Source organism: Cyprinus carpio, chromosome A25 (genome assembly GCF_018340385.1).
Source record: "Cyprinus carpio isolate SPL01 chromosome A25, ASM1834038v1, whole genome shotgun sequence".
Classification (NCBI taxonomy): Eukaryota; Metazoa; Chordata; class Actinopteri; order Cypriniformes; family Cyprinidae; genus Cyprinus; species Cyprinus carpio.
Window position 1 is genome coordinate 9,415,151 of NC_056596.1, and position 17,245 is coordinate 9,432,395.

Below are 17,245 nucleotides of genomic sequence, written 5' to 3' on the forward strand. Positions count from 1 at the left end.
TTTTTTTATTTGTTGAGGGTTAGTTTTATTTTTTTTTTATTTTTGTTTTTTTTTATCTAAGTTTTAAGTGAGTTTTAGACTGAATTCTTATAGTTAACTTAAACTAAAATCAAACTTATTTTATGTCAGCAAGATGCCAGGCAACATTTCTCCTTTTATTTAGTTTAACTTGATGCATAAAAAAATAAAAACCAAAACTGAAATAAATAAAAAAAATGCACTAAATTTACACAAAAGGAAACATCAACAAACGCTGGAATTAACATTGTTTTTTGTCTATTTTATTAAATATAAAATAGACAAAAACACAACAAAATAATAATATCTCAGTGATGCTAAAACCCCACTGCCATTAGATAATGGCAAATGTAATCTAAATGTACAAATAAAAGAAATAAGAATGATAATGAAATATCTAATATCAACCAATAGTGATAAAAAACTCTAATAAACACCAATACTTCATATGGTACAGATACTGTATATCAGTCAGTATCCAGAGATTTGTAGGGCTGATGAGAATTAAATATCTATTTAAATTGGTAATGTATATATTTAAAGCAACATCCATAAAACTGTAAAAGTTTTGTTGTTGTTGTTGTTTTATTAACAACTCCTTTTATTACTTTGACTCATCACAGAAATATTGTTGTATTTTTTAATATGGATTATCCCTGGTGTGCTTCATGATGGCCCATTAGAGCCAGCCAGGTCTCTTTAGCAGTGGGGACATTTGATTGGCAGGCAGGAGGAAAACCATAGGTGCCAGTGTCTCTCAGCTCAAAGGTGTAGGTAGTACTTGATGCCCTGGTTGTAGGTCCAATCAATAGTGCCTCCACTGGCTTGATCTGTAAACAGAGAGATTGTTAGCAGGGTGCAAAACTGATATGAACTGAAATGAATCTTATCAAACTTACAGATGGTATTAATGATGCTTCCATATCTGTAGCGAGTGTTATACAATGACTGCAGGGCAGAGACAGTCCTCTTGGCGAGCACATTCTATGGGGACAATACAGAATTGATTTTAATGGCTGCTACATTTATCTAGAATATTATGTTTCCACATGCATACCAGTTCAGCATTGTCCTTGGCAGGAGTGCGTGTGTATCCGTATGGATAAAGGAGCATCTGGGAATAGCTGTGGATGGACACAAAGGCTTTGAGTTTGCCGTGAGATTTCACAAAGTCCACAATGGCCTTGACCTCGCTCTCAGAATTACTCTGGGGTCCACGGTACGTCTGGTCGGCAAGGTTTGTCATGGAGCACTGGAATGAAGTTGGAAAACAGAGAAAGACAAGAAAGTATTACATACAATTGGAATCTTCAAAGTCCCTTACAGCAGGGCCATAACCACCATAGTCATTGATTAAAAATAATCAGAAATGGCCAAATTGTCCAATATTTGACTAAATGTTTTTTAGGCTGGTCTGCTTCAGCGGGTCTACTAATGGAAGCCTGTTTCTGCTACGGAATAAAAAACAATAATCATAAAAAGAATTCAGACTTTGTTTCTCAAAATTCTGAAAAAAAATCTTGCAATTCAGATTTTTCTTTCTCAGAAGTTTTTAGTTTACATTTCAAAATTTCTATTTTTTCCCCCTCATGATTCTGATTTCTCATACTTTTTTATTGTTTTTTTTTGTGTTTTCCTCCACAGAAACAAAACCAAGTACTAATTCCAGCGCAGCGCTTCATTTTTGAATGATTAAAGAGTGCAAGGTAAGATGTAAGTAGCTAAAAATGTAGGCTAATATGTTGTTTTATGACAGAACTGTTAAATGACTTAAGATAATATTCACTGATGCAATCAACTCGATTTTATAGTCAAATTTTTGCATTTTGAATCCAAAATATAGCCTGTAATTCATAATTGAAAGTGATGAGACAAGAAGGATTTTCCGTATTTAACATATTAGGCATATAAATAAGATGAATGTGTACTTATTCTTGTTCTTTTACTGTTATTCTTTTTTTTTTTCTTTTTCCTAAATCCATTTAAATCCTTTATTTATTTATTTCCTTTAAATAAAAAGAGGATTATTTTAAAATATGCAAAACACTGCAATGATGAAAGCATCTCACCTCCAAAGCCAGCGTCCCAGTTCCTGTTGGGGTCAACACCCACACACTTGGAGCCAGGGTTCGGCTTTCTGGTTTTACGCCACATGCGGTTCTTAACCAAACAGATTTGCAATTGAAAAGCAGTCCATTGGAAAACATTGTCAAAATGTTATTCTGAACTGAATGTGTATGTGAAAGTCTTCTAGGCATCAGGCTTTTTAAACTCACATGGCTGTGGGTGAATGCAAAACCATCAGGGTTGGTGACAATCTCCAGGAAGATATCATAGTTGTTAAGGATGTCGGTGAGGACGGGATCACGTTTGAAGTTTTTCACGATCTGCATACAACATAATGCATTGGTACATGCTTTAGTATATTTCTGTTCAAATCTGTTTTTAAAACATGATGAGTTGTTTGTGTTTGCAAACTTAAAGATGAATAGCTTTACCTTTTTGGCGAACCAGGTTCCGCTGGCCTGGGTGACCCATTCTCTGGAGTGGATGCCAGTGTCAATCCAAATACCTGGACGGTTCGCTCCAGTGCTGAACTGAGTGAGAGGACGTGAGGACACAATGATAAATGCATAATTATTTTACAAATACTGCATATGAATCGTGATACGGTTCGCTCCAGTTGTGAGATGAGTGAGAGGTGGTGAGGAGTCAATGATGTGTGAGAAGTGACACATGACACAAAGTCACCCAAAACGACTCACTGTAAGATTCAAAGCTAAATTATTATTTTTTCTGTTAAAAAATGAATGATGCAGAAATAACATGTCATCAGAATTTAGAAAAATTAATTAAAAATTAAACTAAAAGTATTGTATCATAGTGTAGAGATTTTAGACTTACAGATTTTTTTAATTATTATTTATTCGTCTGTTGATGTTAGGTGAACTAACTTATTATTAATGTTTTCTTGAAGAAAATGAATGTTTAATTTTCAAATGACATTTTCACTCCAAATTGTTAATATAATTGATAATTCACAATATAAAAATATTTCACAAAATTAGTAATGCGGAAAAAAGTACAAAATTAGAAAAATGCAAAATAATTGGATTTTCACTAGAGATCTCAGACTTCAAGCTGCAATAAAATTAAGCACATTCATCATTATTCCATCATGATCGTGAAATATGGGCCTATATATGGGCCAAAAGCTAAATTATGACTTATCAATTTTGCTGACCAGTTTTCTGTTCTCTGCCACAAGCATGTTTATGAAAGAGTAAATCTGAGAAAAACATGGTGAAGATCAAATGACGGTGCATATTTTGTGTGTAAAATTGTTTAAAAGATACAACATGGTAAAATTCTGAAAAACATATTAAACATTTAAACATAGTCACTTCCAAAAAGTCTTTGATGCTAGAAATGCAATACAGTCATATAATTCAAGTTGTGCAGAACTTACCTCACTCAGGTTATGGTAGGCGGTGTAGACAAAGTCATCAGTACTTTTTGGAGAGGAACGATTTTCACCATCTCACGTTCCTCATCATCCAGCAAGTCCTTACAAAACAGGAAGAATGAAAAACATCTTATATCAACTTATCCATTATACTTTAAAGATGACCAAAGAGTCAGTATTGTGGTGTAGCCTAAGGATTCCCAAACTGGGTTTTGCAAGCCCGTGGGTTGTAATTTTTGTGTTGCCAAAGAGTCAGTATTGTGGTGTAGCCTAAGGATTCCCAAACTGGGTTTTGCAAGCCCGTGGGGTTAAAACAATCAAAGCAAAACACAAAAAGATGAAATGTTTTATTTTTTGTGACCATTAACCAGCATCAGAGAACCCTGAACATGCATTGGTCAATTATTGAAATATTACATTAAAATCTCAAGGGTTACTTCAAGGAAATATTTTAGATCAAAGGGGTCCAAACTGACCAAAAAAGTTTCTTGGTGTATCCAAAGAATGGGTGTCATATGATGATTTATTATCTCCAGTATAATCATGCAATCAAAAAGTTTAATTAATAATCCCACCTGGACATCCATTATCATGACATCATACTGGATCTGATTGTTTCCCAGGAATTTCTTGACGTCCTGGAGATTGTGAAACGGGACATGGACATCCACAGGCAAGGACTCATGAATGGGCTCCCTCCAGAAGTCCAACTGAAGACAGAAGGAAACAAGAAAATCAGATGTTCACAATCACAACTTCCAATGTTTATTTAATAAATGTGACCATGGACCACAAAATTGGATAGATAAGGAAGTCCAACTGGAGACAGAAGGAAAATCATCTGAAAGCTGAATAAATAAGCTTTCCATTGATGTATGGTTTGTTAAGATATGACAATATTTGGCCGAGCTACAACTATGTTTGAATATCTGAAATCTGAAGGTGAAAAAAAAAATCTAAATATTGAGAAAATCACCTTTAAAGTTGTCCAAATGAAGTTCTTAGCAATGCATATTACTAATCAAAAATTAAGTTTTAATATATTTACAGTAGGAAATTTACAAAATATTTTCATGGAACATTATCTTAAGTAATATCCTAATGATTTTGGCATAAAAGAAAAATCAATAATTTTGACCCATACAGTGTTTTTTGGCTAATGCTACAAATATACCCCAGCGACTTAAGACTGGTTTTGTGTTGTCCAGGGTCACAAATTCATACAAGAAACATAAAGAATGTAGCTCTCTCATCTTGATGGGAGACTTACCTCAAGATGTTCTTGTTCAGAAAGCTCCTTCAGGAGAGAGATCTGCGCCTCATCTTTTGCGGTGATCCGAAGAACCTGGTTTCTGTAGAGACAGTACACATGCCGATATGTTGCTTGCCATTTGAATTTTCATTGCAAATTAACATATTTTGTCCATACAATGAAAGACGCTGACATTTTTCAAAAACAACAACTTTTGTATTCCACTGAAGAATGGTTTGGAACAACATGAAAGTGAGAAAAGGATCATTTTTGGATAAAATAACCATTTAAGACTGAAGTGACTCACTTCTCAAAAGTATTTTTTGCCAAATTGGCCACAAACAGAGTAGTTAAAAATAGTATTCCCTTCATCATCTTGTGTAAAGCAAAGCTATCAGCATTAAAGATCACACTTTATATTTTATCACTTTAGCTATGACCATGATGATCCTTCTTCTAAACTCTCAGCACTGAAGAAACCACAGCTTCCTCCGTCAAACTCTATGCAAAATGATGCACTGTTTTTGTGTTTTGGTGCATAACCATGCAGAAAACACATATTTATTTTATTCATTTAACCTAGGATGTTGCAAACAAGATTTGTGAGCTCACCCCTCAAAGGTCTTTTTGCCAAACACGGCCACACACAGAGCAGTCAGCACCAGTAGCCCCTTCATCTTGCTTGTGTAGAACTTTCTAGCCAGAGTCGCTCTTTATATACTCTCCTGGTGGCTGTGACCTTCCCACAATATTATACAATACTAATGCTAAAGTTTGACAAATGAGAGCAATGCAGCTGTTTTTCCTATATGATACTTAGTATAGTAACATATGGTTTATTGACTAGTAAAAGTAATCAATAGTGCCTCAGCTAGTTTGGCCCAAGATAGAAAGATTAAAACAAGCCAAAATCAACAATGATGTCCAATTGAGAAGACCATGTTGAGGCAAATACTGTATGCTAAATTATTTTGTTAGGCCTTTTTAAATAATAATAATAAATAAATGTGTGAAAAAAAAAAATTAGTTTTATAGTGATATATTATATTGCATTAGAATATGAAGTATATAATATGAAGTATAATTCTCTATAATAATAATTATATATTTTATTGTTTATATTTATATCTTATATTTATATAAGTTTTTTATAAAAACATCATTATTATTATTTTTATTTTTTTTATTAGTTGGTTGATTGATGTGTAATTATTTTTTATAATTTTATATTGTGTGGGAAATATGTTTATATTTAAATAAGCAGATAGACAGAGACAATGAAATTCAGGCACAAACTTGTTATAATCAGACATTATTATACAGGTGAAGATGACCAAACCATGGTAATCATTCACTTTTGCAGTTTTCTCGTCTGTGAAACCTCATGAGTCATAATCTGACAGGAATGTCACTCCTAAATGATGATTAATCATCACATACCCACACATGTAAACAAACGCATTCTTTCACACAACATTACTATTTTAGCCACAGCTAGTCATGGTACTGTTAGTCAAACCCCCATCAATTTTAATAAGTAGGTAGAATGGTTATTAGAAAGAAATAAAAATATACAAAGTTTATTATCTAGCTGCAAAAAAAGATTTTGTTGTGTGGAAGAGAAGAGAAGGAAAGCACTTGTTTTGACCTTGTAGTTGACATTAAATCAGCTCAGGACCTCGTAGTTGATATTAAATCAGTTCAGACAGGCCTGCTGCTTTGGTTCTCACAATTTTGTGTAACACTGCCACAATAGACACAAACACTGAATAAGCCACGGCTTCCTGTATGAAGCCAGCGCAACTGTTTCCTGCCCTCTGCCTCATAATATGCAGTTACAATGACTTGCTCTGACCTGCTCTGACCTGTTAGGATGTGTATTTTTTTAAAATGTCGAACAAGAAAAAGCATGTTAATATTTTTGATGTACTGTATGTGTTTATGTGTTATTTGTACATTTTTCTATTTTAATGCATTTTTTTTAATTACATATTATATTAACTACCTGATTATATTGGTGAAATTTTAAAAGAATATAAACTTTCATTTTGAATTTTTATTTAAATATTTAATATTATCTTACTGAGCAATTTTCGCGCACACACAATTATGAACAAAGAAACATTATGATGTAAAAAAAAGAATATTTCAAATGAAAATTTACTATTACTAATTCACTAATAATATCCTGCTAGTCACGTCTCAAAGCCTGCTGCTCTCCCATCTGTCCGCGGGCGTTTCACTTTGTAACAGAGATATCTCATACATGACTCTCTAATTGGTAGTTCACATCTACATCTCTGCTCCTATTGGCTGAACAGCGCACATTGGCAATGAGCGGAAGTCTCTCAGCGTGAGCGAGCGAGTTTGAACCAGAGGGAGAGGTGGGAGACTGTCCCGTTCAGCAAAAAGTGGCACCTTCAGGGAAAGTTGCCCGTGGGAATAGAGTCAGCGCTGGTTATCACATCTAAACAAGCTCGACAAGAATGGAGATCGAGAAAGAAGTTAAAAAAGGTACGCTTACTGAGCTGGTCATGGTCTTGAAGCATAGTTGCAGAACATTCGGCAACGCCCTAAAGGTAAAGCCACTACTATTGTTAGACATGGCGAAACATTTGCCACATTCGAGACCGAGTGATTAAAAAAACTTGGTTACATTTAGTGAGAAATGGGAAGTGGTCATTAATAGGAAGTAAAACATAGAAGGAAGACCCGGATTCTCCTGTATTTGATAGAAACATGAATTGAATTTCATGGCTTAGTTAATAGAGCCTTTAGATGTACTTTTTCCAAACAAGACAACCTTGAAGTTGTAATGAATATTATGTTTCACTCCATAGACTTCATTCACTTGTCTTATATGGTTGTCACCACAGCCAGTGGTTTTCTTTCATCACTTATTGCAGCAATTCAAACACAAGCCAAGTTGTAATGGTACATTTGAAGTTTAGTGGTGGTAAAATATGTTTTGACATACAGTACATGTACGTTAGAAAAAAGAAGAAAAAAAAAGAAAGTGGGTTTTTGCAAGAGGTGATGTAAAATGTGAAGTTCCTCAGCTTGAGCATCTTAAAGTTTTAGTTCAACCCAGAATGAAAAATAGATCATCATTTACTCACCTTCATGTCACACCAAAGATATTTTGAAGAAAAGTTCTTCAAAGACAAGGGATGATGACTGAAGTTGTCAAGCCTCACAAAGGATGCAAACTTACCATAAAAGTAGTTAATATGACTTGTGCACTTTTGTGTTGTATGGAATTAATAAAATTTAAAGTCTTTTTTTTTAACTTAAAATCTTGAAAATCAGATGTATCTGTACAGTGACTCAACTGGTCTAATTCACGAACCATTCTGAATGATCTAGTTATAACAGTTAGCATCTCACTAGAGTTTTGATGAATTAATAAAAAATTATTTCAACCTATTTCTCATGCAAAGCTATTGTATGGCAGAAGACTTCAGTTATATATTATATAATGTGTACTATAATGTAGTAGTATTATGGGCTACATCAATGGTGCTTTTACAGTGTTTTTGTATCCTTTTTGAAGCTAGAAACTTGCAATCATCATTCAATTTCATTGCATGGAAAAGAGCAACCAACAATCATCCAAAAAGAAAAAAATCTTCCTTTTAAAATAAATAAATATATTATATTGTATATGACATTTCCACACTTGCATAAAATTGCAAAAAAAAACAAAAACAAATTTTGTGTAGTAATATTTCAATATTTGTAAATGCCGCATAATTTTCACTATGTTTTGAACTCATAGTTCTCAGGTGCTAGAGATGGTACTGTATAAATATTACAGATTTATAGACCGAAATGCCACAGTGGGCCTCATTGTCTTGCCGTTACAAAGTAACTTCTCAGATCTGGATTTTTAAGCTGAAAAATGTTCTTCTTTAACACAGGAGATGTGCTAAACCCTCCAGGCATTCTCCATCTTGATAAATACTTGACCTTATAAGGCGGTCTCCCAGCTGAGGAGGTTTACTCTTGAGAACTGCCGAGACAGGATTGAGCATTATAAAATAAATATTAGAATTTCTAGAGAAGTAGACTGATGCTCAGATGTTTCTTAAGTATATACTGCACTTGAAATCTCTTGTAGAAATAGAAGGGTATTTTAAGAGGCATTCTTCTCCTTCCTTTAATTATGGAAATTATGTCCTGCTTCAAACTAAAGAGCATTTGGTAAAGCACATAGTTTCTTTGTCCTAAATAGTAAGTTCTATGAAGTTTTAAGAAGCACTTGATCATGTAACTAAGGAGAATTCTTAAAAAAAAAAAACATTATGACATCAGCCTCTTAATGAATCTTGTCTGCTTGTCTTATGAAAAACAGACCCCAGAGAAATGCAACTTCACCTATGTTGAATTTGACGAAGTTATGCAACTAATACGTAAAAAAAATTGCTACATGCTACATGTTGGTGTTTTTGTTTTTTTTGAAGTCTTATGATCACCAAGCCAGAACAAAAATACAATAAAACAGTAATATTGGGAAATTTTACAAATAATTAAATATATATATTTCAATGATGGCAAAGCTGAATTTTCAACATCATTACTCCAGTCTTCACTGTCTTATGATCTTTCAGAAAATTATTCTAATATGCTGATTTTTTGTTTGTGATGCTTAATAGTTAGTGGCTTTTATTTGATAAGCGCTGAATAAATTATTACTTTCTTTAGAAAAAAAAAAACGTACTATATATGTGTGTGTGTGTGTGGTGTGTGTGTGTGTGTGTATATGCAGGTATGTGAAGGTTCAGCACCTCCTTTCCCTGGCTTTTTGTTTTAAAAAAATTAATGCTTAAAAGATATTTTTTAAATTTTGTAGAAAGAGCTAGAAGGGTCACCATTTAATTAAAATACAAAAAAAGGCAAATGCTTTTTTACATTTCTGATGATTTGACCAACTCTTATCTTTGATATGTGTTTGTGACTTCGGAAACAGGATTTGCTCATGTCTCCTGTTCTTTTACCAGATAACCCTAGGCCATGAAATTGGAGCCGGAGCTGCCTGTCTGAAATGCAAGGACAAGTGTGAAGGCTTTGAGCTTCATTTCTGGCGGTTTGTGCTTGCTTCCTTCCTACATATTTGTGTTAACGTTCATGCATGTGGTTTTCATTGCGAAAAATGTCTAATCATGTTAGGCCATCACTGATTTGACTTCTCTGTTTTTTTTATTCGTCTTGACAAACTCACCAACATGCAATACCGTATCTGTCTAGCAAAAAGTTGTCCCACTGAGAGAGCTCTGGCCATTAGCTGCACTCTGTTGGTTTTCCTGAAGTGAGAACCACAGGTGCCAAGATGCCTGTGCCAGAGCTGTATCACTGCAGCCGTGGTGGTGTGTGCCATTCCCAATCACTCTCGTGGGGTTCCAGGAATTCTATGAATGAAAAGACGTCAATGTGGATACAGGTCACTGGATGCAGGGCCAGAGACTTCATCTTTTCTGACTAGCCATCCAGTGGCTGAACAGAATTAGTGAGGTTAAAATGAGTGGGGTTTCCATGGAAGCTTATTTCCTTCATTGAATAAAAACTTTTTATCTCACAATTTTGAGTTATATTGTATATTTGAGTTACATATCCTTGGAATGATATGTTAAACAGCCCAAAGTGTCATTCAATTGGCCACATTCTACTTTTATAGCATTTTATTTTCTTCCCTTATAATGTTAGTCAAGGTTTCTTGAACCAAAAAGTCATAATTTAGTTTTCATTTATATAAACCTTGATCATAACACAATATGGTTTGTTTAGTATGGGTTTTTAGTTTGTATGTTATAGAAATGCACAAAAAAAGTCATGGGGAAAGTATTTCAATATTTAGCCCACACCGTTCTTTTCCAAGTAATTGCAGAATATCTATGCATGTCTTAACTTGACGTGCACAGCAATCCAAACTAATGTTATCAGTCTCTTACCTTAACAAAACAGGCATGACTCATCCTACAGTAAAAATATGCTCCTATCATTCACTGTAAATCATTTGAGCTTTTAAAATACAATAAATAAGTTAACACAAGCTTTTTTTCCCCCAGTATGCTACTGCTCGGTTTGGTTTTCATACACTATAGTTCAAAAGTTTGGGATCGGTCTCTTATGCTGCATTTATTTGATCAGAAATACAGTAAAAACAGTAATTTATTATGTCAAATGTTGAAAACAGAAACAGACCACAGACTTCTGAATGGTAGTGTATGGTTTTTAAAGTGTTTCCTTTCCTTTGTCATCCTTTTCAACAGAAAGATTTGTCGAAACTGCAAGTGTGGTGTTGAAGACCATGACGTGCAGCTCGAGACTGAGGAGAATAAGAAGGTGGGGAAGCTTTTTGAGGACACCAAGTACACAGGCCTCATTGCCAAGCTGAAGAGAGATGGCATCCCATCTTATAAAGGCAACCAAGTCCACCATCTGCATCCCGGAAGCCACCATCAGCACTGCTACTCCTGTTCCTGCTGCTTCCTTTATCCCCGGGTCCAGCCAGACCTCCACCCCCAGTGCTCATTCTGGCTCATTCCCAGCCTGCCGGTGCCACTGCTGCCCCAGGGGCTGCAATTCACTCCCCTTCTGCTGCGCCCTGCAACAAGCCATACTGCTGCCCCAGGATCAGGCCGTACAGCTGCATCAGCACCAGGCCATAGTGTGGTTTCATCTTCTGCCATCCCAGCCAAAGTCCCTGTTGCTGCCACTACTGGTTGTCCAAGTCCCCACCCCAGTGCCTGCCAAAACAGATGTGGTTAAGTCTGTTACCTATGAATGGGCTCCACCTGGGGTCAACCAAAGCTTGGTATATTCTATTCTATTATATTTTTAATATGTTTTATATATATATATATATATATATATATATATAATGTATATGTACACACACTTTTCTTTGGACTTTATGGTTGAAGGTGAAGTTTTTTAAATACTGTACTATACTTGGATCCACTAGAGGTCACTATTCTCCACTTAATGTTTTCAGAATAAAAAATGAATGAATAATGCATAAGTTTTTTTTTTTTTGGCCTACATTAATCTTTAGTTTTTCCTGTAAACGTTCTGTTACAAAAATATTCATAAAACATTTGAATTGTATTTTTTAATTATTATACAATTTTAAATATATTCTGTTAAATATACTATATATGTATATGTATATTAAATTACTAAAATAATTCTAAAAATGTTAAATTAACTTCCACATCTAATTTCATATTTACCAAAAAACGTCACTTCTGTCCTCTCAGGCTCTGCGATACATGGAGCTTCTGCCTCCGGAGCGGCGGCCCATCGCTGGTACGACAGGAGCAGATTACCGTAAGAAACAGATGGCTAAGCAGCTTCCTGACCATGACCAAGACCCCGAGCGCTGCCACGAACTCTCGCCCGGTGAGGTGAAGCAAATGCAGCAGTATGTCCGCAAGTACAAGGACGAGGCGCTTGGCATAGGTGACATCACCCTGCCAGAAGAGATGGGACAACAGGCAGGTATGGCTGGGGGAAGTGGGTCCACAAGGCCTCGGGGCAGGAGGGAAGCCTGTGTGCTGGAACAACAGGGATGCCAGGAGACAAAGGTGATGCTATTGCTACAATGGGAAGGGTTGGCACCCCAGGGGCTGCTGGGACTTTACCCGCTGGACCTGTTGGTAACTTCGTAAGTATGCCATTCCTGCATACCTGTTTTGTTAAATGCCATTTTGTTTAAGGAATGTAGAAATACTATCAAGTGATATAAATGGAAAATAAAGATTTGGGCTGGTAACTGAAAGTTGTGAAAGGGACAAGATTGTCATTGATACATTTTAGTATTTCATACAAATAGCTTTTGTAACCTTTCAATCTCATTATCCCTTTATATCTAAATGACTCTCAATCTAATTTATAGGTATTTAAATGTCACCATCTATTCATGAAAAATCCCCTTCGGAGCTGTTGAGCAGCAGTATTTATTTCCACCACATGTGCTCTGCAGGAGCATTCTCCAGCTCTTATCTCCGGATTCACTTGATTAACATAAGAGCAGTTCAGATTCTGCCAAGCCTGTGTTAGTCAGGCAGCTGGAATGAACGTTATGTTCTTCCAGAGATCTTCATAAATTACTACACTTAGTCTCTGTGGTTATGTTCAAGCTCAGGTGAATTTTTTCCAAAATCTATTGTAAGCATCTGAAATCTCATGATTGAAAACACATGTATGCCATCAGCCTAATGTTTTTTTGCCTTTTTTTTTTTTAAAGAGATAGTTTACCCAAAAAATGAACATTGTGTCATTGTTTACTCACCCTCATGTTGTTCCAAACCTGTCCCAATCTTTTTCCCTGGAACACAAAAAGAAAACTGAAACGATCTTTACCAGCTCTTTTTCTTAAAGCAGCATGTCATTGCAATCACATTAGTCAAGCTCCGGCAAGCAACCTAAATTTGATCCATACAATTCATTTACTATATTTCAAGTCTTCTGAATTCAAAAAACAACTTTTTTGGATCAACCAACTGAAATGATGTTGTTATTTAATGAAAATCTTGCCCTCTGCTGCAGCTTTCCAATCATATCTACCAAAAACAGGTGATTGGCATATGAAGTCATAAAATTTGTTTAATTTCCACTATTTCCTATTCATGTTTGCAAGAGTCTTACTCCACCTGGGCTGATGAATTGCTTAAGTAAACTGTCTCTGGTTATGTTCATTAAAACCAACTTGCCCCCACAGTCTTTTCCCTCTTTCATTTTTCATTGATGTTTCTGCCAAGCTGAACTCCTCACTGGATCTCTGCTTACAGTCATGTCACCCCGCTGCCAGCTGCCCATGAAGAAGGGAGAGCCGGCGGTGTTCGCAGAGCGGGCAGGCTATGATAAACTCTGGCACCCGGCATGCTTTGTGTGCTATACCTGCACCGAGCTACTGGTGGACATGATCTATTTCTGGAAGAAGGGTCAGCTGTACTGTGGCCGCCATTATGGAGACAGCGAAAAGCCTCGATGTTGCAGGTTGCGACGAGGTGAGTGGAAACAAATGAGTTCTCACGGTTAATGTCACAAATTTGCTTCCATCTGATTAGTGATCTAGAAATAGTGCAGGATCTTTAATAACTTAATCGTAACTTGTTTCAAAAACCTAGAAACTTTGATTATTTCCATATTTAAATGAAATTTAATGTCATCTCAGATGTATAGACCTTACCACATGTTTTTGAGTTTAAAATCTCAAACAATCTTAGTAAAATAATGAATGCAATTTTGTCGAATCTTGTAAAATTGCTTTTAACATACCATAAGGTTCAAAAGCACAATACTGAGGGGGAAGTATGTGTGTGTGTTTGGTCTCCAGCTCATCTTTAGTAATGAGTACACCCCAGGCTGAGGGCCACAATTGGCACCTGAAGCACTTCTGCTGTTTTGACTGCGACTGTGTGCTGGCTGGAGAGACCTACGTCATGGAGAATGAGAAGCCTGTTTGCAAACCCTGCTACATGAAGATCCACGCTGTTGGTAAAGAGGAGAAGTTCCTTACGTTCTCATCCTCTCTCTGTCTCTCTGCTCTATTCGATACAAAGATGACTATGAGATTTATTTATGCCAGGGGCCTTGTAGCTGAAGGATTTTTTAGCTTCTTATATATAGATATAATATTGTACACTTCTTGTAATTCCTGGGCACATTAAGGCATTTTAGGAATACTCTTAATCAGCGGAACCTGCATAAACAAGATGGCATACCATTTCATAACCATTTTATGGTGGCCCGGGACTTCAGACAATGTGAATGAAACATTTAGCAGCTAGTTTTACAAACCTGTCACGCTGTCCGAGTATCATTCATGTCACGCCTAAATGGAAGTGAATTCCTGTTAAGCCTGGCCTATTTAAAACTAACAGGTTCAGCATGTGTTCGTCAGCTGTATTGGTTCAGCAGGTGAAGGAGATTTAGGAAGTGCCAGTGACATGATAATCAGAGGACAGGGAGGGTGGAAGCGCTTTTAATGGAGTCATGTGATATCAGGACACCACCGATCTCTCTCAACGCCTGCCTGTGCCTATGACACACACAGCTCTTATGACTCATCTGTTAGCACATCGGCTTGGCAAGGAAAGTTCAGACATTCAAATAGAGCAGATTTCTTAATATTTTATCATACATTTTATTTAATATAATATTTAGAATAATTATTGACATACACTGGGTTTATTGTGCCTGTTACAAGTGTTATTTCAAACAAACAGATGGTGTTATACTACTTCCTGTGAATTTATCTGTATCCCTCTGCGTTCACAGTGTTGTACGGCCTGTCAGAACCCTATCGAGCCTGAAGTCAGCGTGTTCGTCATCCGGAGCTACGTAGGTACCACTGGCACACGCCCGAACCAGTGCTTCCAGTGCTCCTGCTGCTTCCAAGTGCCTTGTGGGCCAGCGCTTCATGGCCATGCAGGGCATGCTGCTGTGCTCCATGGAGTGCAAGAAGAAGATCGCAGCCTCCTGAAGGAATATCTAGGATTTATTTTTTTAGGAAAGTGCCTTAAAGCACCACAAGCCAGTTTGTCCCTAATGCATTGCACACATATATACTGCCATCATTTTTAAAGCATAATGTATTTGTAGGACCAATCATAATGTTCTTCATAGTTATTCAAGGTTCCCTGTTTTTGTACTGAGTTTTGCCCAATAATAAGCTCACTACAAGAGTCGTAGTGACGGTGACCCAAAATTAAATCAGCTCTGTTTTCAATTTGACTACTACTAACTGATTTAGTATGTAATTAAACAGAAACAATGATGGCTTTTGTTATTTGGCTACTGAAAAATCAATATTTCTCTCTTATTTTGCATCTCGTTTCTTATGTCTGAAAATGTAGGCACACTTTATTTTTTTTTCCCCGTTCTGTCCCCCGTAGCTTTCATTTTCGTAATCCAATAAATGTTGTTTGTTCCAGTAATATGAATAGATTTTTTCCGCACCCTCAATGTTTTCCACCTTCACTACAACTCCCAAGTATTCATTGTTTATTGTGACGTACAAGTTTCTGCGGATCTCATCTGGGGGGACAGGTGTTATACGCGCGCGTGTTACATGGTGATCTTGTTGAGGCTTGTTTCACATAATTGAAAAAAATTCAATCCAGGCCGGCACTTGTTTCGGAGGGAAAAAGTCAGCTCATCGCGGGCGTGTTGTGTTACACTTAGCTGTGGAAACTGGGCTGCTAATTCAGAAGCCCCGAAGCCCGGTTCTATTGTGTCTCTAATGGTGGCGGCAACTTAGAAGGACATGCTTCCGTCATTTCTCGTCAATCGTAACTCCGAGTCCTGCAGTCACACGAGGGTCTCGGATGTTTCACCTCCCCTCACCTCACACCACACTAGGGTGGGTTTTCCCATGAGGAGGAATTCTTTCCTTCAATGGTCACACCCTTGTGCAGGAGAATTTATTTCATGGTGCTTTCCCTGCCAAACACAAAGAACACTTACTTACGCGCTTGCTTCCTTAGCACTGTGTTTACCCTGTGAGCCGAGAGATGAATCTGTTGATTTGTACCTCCCCTGTGGCGAAGTGGAAGAAAACCCAGATGCAAAAGTGTTTCTGCTGTTAAGCAAAACGGTGAGCACAGGCCCCACACACTGAAGACGTCCCAAATGCCCTGGTAGGACCCTACTGGTTGACAGCAAAAATGTGACAATACAAGGATTCTGGATTATACTCGGGTACTCACAAAAACTGCTTGAGATTGTTTGGTACAGACACTTGCGATAAATGACAGTATTGAAAAATAAGATGTCAGGACATCTTGCCTGTGTATATATCTCGGGCTAACTATGCTGTTGATGATTCTTTTCAGCTTTATTTTTTAAAGCGTTTGTTTTGCCAGACCCCCCTCCTCATCGTGGTCAATGTTTATCTGGCCAATTTTAGCTGAGAAGAAAATGTTCCTAGATAAGCATGTATAAAACTAAAATCGGTTCATTGGGTAGTGTAATATAAACCATTGTTATTGTAAGATAACGTTCTGGTGTTAGCACATTATAACTTGGCATCATGGCACACAGTTAAACTCAAGATAACTGAGAAGAGATTTGTTAGATGGAATAGAAAAAAAATAAACAAACTAGTAAGATAAATAAGAGGTAATTGGTGCAGATACTGTAGAGATAGACGTTAGTGTGATTAGGGGTCGGATAGATACAACAAAGTCAGATAGCTGCAAAGATGGTATGATAGATACGTATGGATGGGTAACCTACAGATAGTGTTGATAGAGAAGGTAGTCAGATATCTATGATTTTATACATGGAGAATTTTAGCAGCAAGTAAGATGCTCCTGCAGGAGGCGCATCTTTTTCCCACATTCTATATGTTGTGTTCACACAGCACAAGCTTCATTATTTTGTTTATAGCAAAGTGCAACTGTCACTAGTGCTTGTGTGTATTAGGCAAGCTGCTCACCATTTTTATTTTTTTTGAGATGGTATGGACAACCTTGTTGGTTTTTGAATAAAATTTTTGTCAG

At 36.6% G+C, this 17,245-nt stretch overlaps 2 pseudogenes; one reads left to right on the forward strand and one right to left on the reverse strand.

Annotated features, from left to right (window-relative positions):
• Positions 1–591: 591 nt before the first annotated feature.
• LOC109050678 lies at positions 592–5,498 on the reverse strand (annotated as a pseudogene).
• Positions 5,499–7,061: 1,563 nt separating this feature from the next.
• On the forward strand, positions 7,062–15,317 carry LOC122135678 (annotated as a pseudogene).
• Positions 15,318–17,245: the final 1,928 nt, after the last annotated feature.